Here is an 8,043-nt window from a genome sequence, read left to right on the forward strand (position 1 = left end):
CAATTGAGTTTTAGGGTTCTACGCAATTGATTTGGGTGGCAACAACCAAATCTATTGCCAAAAGTGGCCAAAAGTGGCATATGTGAATTTTGACAAAGAAAGCATGAGATACAAGAAAGATGCAAATTTATTATTGTGTGTTAAGATAGCAAAGCTTTTTTTTGCGGGGAAGGTTAGCAACGATTTTGACCTAGTAGCTATGTTATCTGGTAACCTTGTTCGAAATTCAATCATCCTGTTGCTTTTTTTAGGGAAACAGCAGGAGTCTGCTGCGTATTTGTATTGCTTTTCAAAAAGAAATTATAAAATTGCATTGAACCAGAGATGTTCAACTGGAAAAAACAACTATACAGAATGAGAGAAAAATCATCTTTTTTATCCTCCATACCCAGTAGGACTGAATCTTTCAAGAACATCATCGGTTATCCTCTAAACTTATCTTAGACTAACCTTACACAAGGCATGTGTAATACATCTAGATGTGGGTCGTACTAGATCAATTACGTTTGCAATCCTAATCCCTGGAATAACTCAATCGGAAAATACCTAAAATCACTAGTAATTTCATGATGCAACAAGATCATGTACATGGACGAAAATAAGATATGCTATACAGCAAATCCAAGAGATAAGTACTACAAAATAATGCCACAAATATTATTATAAAAATAAATTCATGTTAAGATAACTAATTACTTTGTACTTCAAATATGGTCGTACAATGATTGCTACTGTACATTTTTAAAGATTATTCTTATTACATAAAATTAATATACCGAAGACCTTCCACTACTTTAGATATCACCACACGAGTTAATTACTGTAGTTTTCTATACATTTGGATACATCTAATATTGTTAAGACTGATCGATGTACCGAAATTCTGGGCCATGATCCCCCGAGGAATCTGGATAAAGATCAACGTTCATGCCGCCTTCATGACATAAACAAATGAAACCGTCTAGGATTTGAATGTGAGTGGCCATTTATAGTTCAGTTATAAAGGTTACAACAAACTTTGTTCATGATATACTACAACAACCTCGCGCTTGGATGACATGAGTATGGACTTTTATAATTTTCAGGGTCATTCAATCCTTGAGTACGATTTCCTGAATTTGGAATTTGCATATTTCATACTTCTTTGCTTTGCATCAAAACTTGTAACAACATCGGTGTTTGAGAAATATTTTCTCCCTTCACCTCAAATCAATTATCTCAAACACCACACCAAACAAGATATTGATTAACTAGTGTACTAACCTGATTATATGATTTGCATTCAAAATACATTATGGTAACATAAGACAAGAGTGCACCCACACCAAAACAAAACACATGACAAGAGTGAACAGATTACATGATTGGTAGAAGGAAACAACATGGTGATAAACAACACCACAGTAAACCCAATACATGGCAGCGACACATGAGAACAACAATGAAAATACATTGTAACTTAAATGATATATAGATTCTGATTGCCTATGGATTATGATGGCACACGACTATGGGATCTCGATGCATATAGCGCACGACCGAGCCTAAACAATAGGAGAATCAGGGAAATACCACGGCTTGGTGAAATTATCATCAGTCCCTTCTGTTGGAGCACTAGGAGTGACGGGAACGACGAACAACTTGGGTTTTTTGAACATCAGGTGGCGAGACAGAGCCCCTAGGGGTTCACTTGAGGAGCTTAAGCCGCTTTCCGCATGCGCCACAATCTCCATCCATCGGATCAGCTCCTGTGGTTGTGGAGCAGGTGCGTGCACGTGCGCCGGCTGCAGGCCGAGACGTGCTCGTGGTGGCAGCGGCATGTGCAGGAAAGGATATGCTGGCACCGGTGGGGTGTCACCGGCGGGCGCTTCAAAGGGGAATGGAAAGTAAACTTCCAGCTTGGGCGGCAGTGGAGGCAGTGCTGTGGGATCCAATGGCTGTTGTTTAACAGTTAATTGAGTATGCAGTACATAAATGTGTAGATGTCTCTAATTTTTGCTGGACTTTCTAGAATATTGGTCTTTCACCTTTTGTGCTTTTAGTACATAATAGATTCCTCAACTTGTTGGCTGTGAATTTATTGAAATGCTTCATCATTATACTGCCTATTTCATATGACTAAAGTATGAATAGAAATTTAGGACTTAGTTGGTAGACCAACCATCCTAGGATTGAGACTCTACCTTGGATACATTAAGCATGTCCATGTTATATTAGTCTTAACATGCTTTAGTTTGTGTTTGCACAGGTTGAAGTGGGTACAAAGTAACACATTTGTTTATTTGAGTATTTGCAGGAGCTGCTGCAGGTGGGGCTGGAGGAGGAGGATCGGCCTCTAGTAAGCTCCTTCTCTCTGTACTTTCTTGTGATAGACTCTCATGCTTTCATGCAAGTGTGTAACTGTATTATTATTATTATTATTATTATTATTATTATTATTATTATTATTATTATTATTATATTTATGAGTATTTGCAGGAGCTGATGCAGGCAGAGGAGGAGGAGGAGGATGAGCCTCTGGTAAGCTCTCTCTCCATTTAGTTTCTTGTGTCTCTCATGCTTCGATGCAAGTGTGTAACTGTACTCTTTGTTGCTAATTACCAGTCCGCTTTCCTTCTTTCCCTCTGACCACCAAATGCAAGGCTCTACCATGGGCATATCTGATCGAATAGGCGACCTCAATCATAGGATGGTTTGGCTCATTATGATGCCATCAAATTGTTTTAGTAGGATCAAATTAGCCTTCATCTTTCAATAAAATTGTCATCATAGGGAATGCCATAATGATGGACCCATTAGCTATACATTTCACATAACAAGATGGGAATAGCAGCTGAGCATTGCCTCATAAAATCAGCGACGCTTATTTTGGGACGGAGGTAGTATAGGCTAAATGCACAATAGAGAGGAAAAAGGAACAATATTCCAGAAAATCCAACAAAAAATAGAGACATTTGGCCATTATACCAAAGCAGCGACGCTTATTTTGGGACTGAGGGAGTAATAGATAGATTTCTCATCTTGTTTGGCTGTGAATTTATTGAAGTGCTTCATCATTATAGTGTTTCATATGATTAAATCATGAATAGAAAATTAAGAATTAATTGATGGACCAACCATCCTAGGATTGGGACTACCTTACATAAAGCATGCCCATGTTATATTAGTGTTAACATGCTTAAGTTTGCATTTGCACAGGTTGAACTTCGTACTAATTAACAAGTTATTATTATTATTTTGGTATTTATGAAGCAGTTGGAGGAGCCGCCGCAGGAGGAGGTGGAGGAGAACAATGAGGCGCAGGTAAGCTCCGTCTTCAGTTTACTTTCTTGTGCCAGTCTCTCTTGCTTTAATTTGAGCTAAATGTGTCACTTATCCGTTGTTATTAATTTAGCAACCTGCTTTCCTACTGACCAGTAAATGCAAGGCTACAATGGGTATATTTTATCGAATTGATAATCTCAATCCTAGGATGGTTGTGTTCATTACGATTCCATCAAGGGATTTTTGTAGCATCAACGTGTCCTTCATCTTCAAATAATACTGCTAGCATATTTTATGGACACAACATGTCCCTCAAAAAACACGTTAAACTTTTGTACCCCTTCATCTATCAAGTGATTTTCGTATTTGTAATGTGAGTAGGTATGATTAACATCTTTCTTTTTTGCCGCTGGCTGCTATTTTAGTATCCTGGCTGTACCGTTATGGGATATATGAAGCAAGTTTTTTGTAGCTAGAATAGGATTGTAATAAAGCGGCGGATCTAGGATTTGAGTAATTGACCAATATGGGGGCAATCATAGACAACATCACAATGGGTAGCAATTTTTTTCTGTCAACCACGTTACAAATAGTTATTGAAGTCCTGATGCATCATAATTCTGGCATATCGGATGAGAATTTACCAAAAATATTATACAGATAGTTCAACAATAGTTTTACACAATAGCCGTGAGCTCACACCAAGCGACAACACACGACCTCATGTCACCTGCACCTGCTGAACTCCACTCGCTACCTCACAGACCTAACCCTCCATTGTTCCGCATGCTCGCTCAGCCGCTTTTGGCGCCACCGGTGGCATTGAATTCATGACTAAGGTTTTTCTCAATTGCTCATGGCCTAGTTGTATTGCACATGTTTTCATCTGTTTTTAACTTTTTACAGTGGAAGTGTCTCGATTTATTTATATATTGACTATAGTAGACATGAAGACTAGCTGTGTGCTAGACAAGGTTGTGTACTGCGTTCCAAATATTTGTGGGCACCATATTCTGACACTGAATCTGCCCATGTTGTAATATAACAAGTTAAGCGCCAATTTAAGTTATAGAATGGTGAAGTTGTCGATTGATTGTTTAATTTCGGGTTGATTCCTTCACCCAGATTTGTACAACCGTTCTCTCTCTTAATTCCTTGGTTTTGTGGAGAGTACTTATTGCTGCTCTTATGTAAACATTATTTGATTTTCACATGAAAGCTTCCTTACTCATAAAAATAGCAACAATGCCTACTGAAACAAGTGGGCTGGTTGAGATGTTCCATGATTCCCTTATAACGACTTCAAAGAGTGGTGTGTCGTGACCATGGCTGCGGTGCTTCGGTGCAGCGATCACCTCCTTAACCAGTTAGCCGGCGGAGGGTAGGGGAAGCTGATCTTTGCCTTTATGCCCTTCAGCTCCCTAGCCGCGAGGTCGTAGGCGCACGCAGTGACCTTGAGGGAAGAGTACGTCCCCAACCACAACTGTGTCTTCGTCACCGGGTGCTTCATCGTTGCCGCAAACTTGCCCTCCCCCTTCTTTCTCACTCCAGTTAACTTGCTGTTCTCACCCGCCGCTGCAGCTGTCATGGTCTTTACGACAGTCGAACGGAGGTGGATGCCCTTTGAGGTGGATGCCGGATGTGTGCAAGACGATGGATTTTAATAGCGGGTTTTGCGCACCTTACCCAGCCGGCATCATGCCATGCGTCGCGTGTACGTTTCAGCTTCACTGGAACCACGCCGCCTCACCAGGAACGGAGAGTGGTTATGAACACTGACAAAAAATACATATGATGGCGTGCACGTAAAGCTTGCATTGTTACTTTTTACTTTTGTTTTGATTGTATATCTCCTAAAAAACATTCTTATATTATGGGACGGAGGGAGTAGCTTATACTTGTATACACGTTGCTGGTCAGGCGACTGCTTTCTCGCGCGTCCTCGCTTGGAACGGAACACGACAAAAGATATATAACATGGCGTGTACGTAAAGGGATTAAGTACATTAGTACAGCTTGCATTGCTGATTTTACTGCTTTTATCGCTTTGCCGTTTTTGTTCTCGCGCGGATGCATGCGTCTCCTCGGCCGAGCGCGCGCTCTTGTACCTAAAAGGCGCCGGATACAGGCACGTTACACGTCAGTCTAGCTTATCGTCTGATGCACCAGATGAGGATGAGGTGATCAGACCTAGATTACGTGTGCTTAGCTGATGGGAACCACACTTTTCTGATGCTCATACATATATTGTGTGAAGTTTGTCTTTTCTTAAACGAATGTTGTTTTTTCTTCCATTGCATTTCTTTCCAACGTGGCTAAGCATCATTGCTAAGTTGGGAAATTGACGGTTTAAGTAATTTTCAAAATAAATTAAATTATTTATTCTGATAAAAAACATCAAGTCTGATTGTCATATTAATATTCCGTATTTCTATTTTTCTCATTTCCATAAACGTATCTCCAAAAAGTCTTATAGCATTCTAGAGTTTTTCAAGAAAAACGGCATTAGGGTATCTTCAACGCTATCCTCTAAAACGGAGATAGTATCTGTCCATGGACAGTGATGCAGGATCCGGCCATCCAGCCCTATCCATCAAATGTACGGACACATTTTAAACGGTATTTGAGCAAACCGGATGATCATTTAAACCGGACTAAATTCATGACATTTTTTGCATATTTCATTTTCGAAAGTGTACATGACATTTTCTTTAACATGAAATGTTAGTCTAGTCTAAATCTTCGCCAACCGTGGAGGCGTCCTTGTTCCATGTCCTATCTTCCCCGTGTCCGGCATCTTTCCGGGCCTGAGCTCCGCGAAGTGAAGCTGTGGCTCGTCGGCGATGAAGAGTAAGACATGGGACACGGGCATGCCCACATGAGAGATGGACGCCTTCATCTCCCATGACCTACTCTTCCTTGTTGAAATCCATTTCTTGGGCGTTGCCGATCGATGTGAGGTCCAAGATGGACATGGACGGGCCGGACTCGTGGTTGTCTTGGACGATGGTACTGTGGGTGACGCGGAGCTGCCGATGTTCCTATTCCGGTTCACGATCGCCTAAGCAGCCGTGGCCGCCTCTACCATGACCGTGTTGCAGCCGGCGTGACACTTCTAGGGAAAAGCCTATACACAGAATCTTACCAGCAGCGCGCTTTAAAATCAGGCGCTGCTGCTACTTAGCAGTAGCGCTCACTTTAAAACCTCGCTGCTGGTACAAGTTTATCGGTAGCACGCACACACCAGGACGCACTACTGCTAAAATTCCCACGACGCCGCCGCGAGGCCAATTATAGCAGCAGTGTGTTGGAACAAACGGCGCTACTGCTACAGATCGTAGCAGCAGCACATTTACGCAATAATCGCTACTACTAAGGTTACTACAAAAATTTAGTCCCACCTCGCTCCGTGAAGAGAGTTTGTACCACCTTAAATATGTTACATCTACAACTTTCACAAGCACTTGGTCTTCATTGAACTCTATGTGTAGGATCTGTGGCCGCAATAGGAATCCTCGCCTGTTCCTAAACCAACCGTCGAGGATTTTTATTGACAAATCAGATTGTACACAAAAAGACAATTGATGATCAATGTATTTTTTTATGTCTATGTCTAACATAGCAGTAGCGCGTTCTCGGCCAAAGGCGCTACGATAGGTCGTTTAGCAGTAGCGCATTTTGCTATAGCGCGCTACTGCTAAGCCATTCCATCTCCCCCCTCCTCACCTATCCGATCCAGATCACACTCACACACACACTCGATCTCCCCCTCGTCGCCCCTCCTCCGATCTGCGCAGCCGTCAACTCATCCTCCTCGCTGGACTCGGTACCGGCCTCCTCCTCCGTCCTCCCCCTCCGTCCTCCCTCCACTCGCCGCTGGCCGACCCCTTCTCGCTCCGCCTTCCTCCTCCATTCTCCCTCCACTCTCCGCCGGCCAGCCCCTCCTCGCTCCGCCTTCCTCCTCCATTCTCCCTCCACTCGCCGCCGGCCAGCCCCTCCTCGCTCCGCTTTCCTCCTCCGTCCTTCTCTTGTCTCCCTCCTCGAGTCGCCCCTCCTTCTCCCTCCTTGAGTCGCCCCTCCTTCTCCCTCCTCCCTGCTACATTTTGATTTAGTAGGCTAGTTCATATGCAACATTCTGATTTAGTTGATATGATTCACTTGATTTAGTAAGCTAGTTGATTTAGGTTATTTAGAACATTTTGATTTAGTTGATTTAGTAGGCTGGTTGATTTAGTTGATTTAGTAGGCTAGTTGATTTAGTTGATTTAGTAGGCTAGTTGATTTAGTTGATTTAGTAGGCTAGTTGATTTAGTTGATTTAGAACATTTTGATTTAGTTGATTTAGTATGCTACTGGATTTAGTATGCTAGTTGATTTAGTTGATTTAGTAGGCTAGTTGATTTAGTTGATTTATAACATTTTGATTTAGTTGATTTAGTATGCTACTGGATTTAGTATGCTAGTTGATTTAGTTGATTTAGGATGCTTTGCTCATATTGCTTTAGGAAAATATCACATGCTACTGTTTTTCTTTCCTGTGAAGTGAATCATTAATCCTTTGCTCATATTGCTTTAGAAAAATGGCGCCACCACAACCACCACTATGTCGACTGTGCAAGTCAAGGTGCGCCAGCAGCCTTGCAACTGGCAAGCTGTTTGGCATCTACTTCCAGCCGAGTTTTCGTCATGCGGCGGTAAGAAATTAGATGAAATGTAACAACTATTTTATTTTTAGTGTTGGCATTACTGCATTGTGTCATTTTTTTCTTACACGGAACG

At 41.9% G+C, this 8,043-nt stretch overlaps 1 pseudogene; it reads right to left on the minus strand.

The window, feature by feature from the left end:
* Nucleotides 1–1,544: 1,544 nt before the first annotated feature.
* On the minus strand, nt 1,545–4,875 carry LOC119336677 (annotated as a pseudogene).
* Nucleotides 4,876–8,043: the final 3,168 nt, after the last annotated feature.

This window comes from Triticum dicoccoides, chromosome 7B (assembly GCF_002162155.2).
Source record: "Triticum dicoccoides isolate Atlit2015 ecotype Zavitan chromosome 7B, WEW_v2.0, whole genome shotgun sequence".
Taxonomy (NCBI): domain Eukaryota; kingdom Viridiplantae; phylum Streptophyta; class Magnoliopsida; order Poales; family Poaceae; genus Triticum; species Triticum dicoccoides.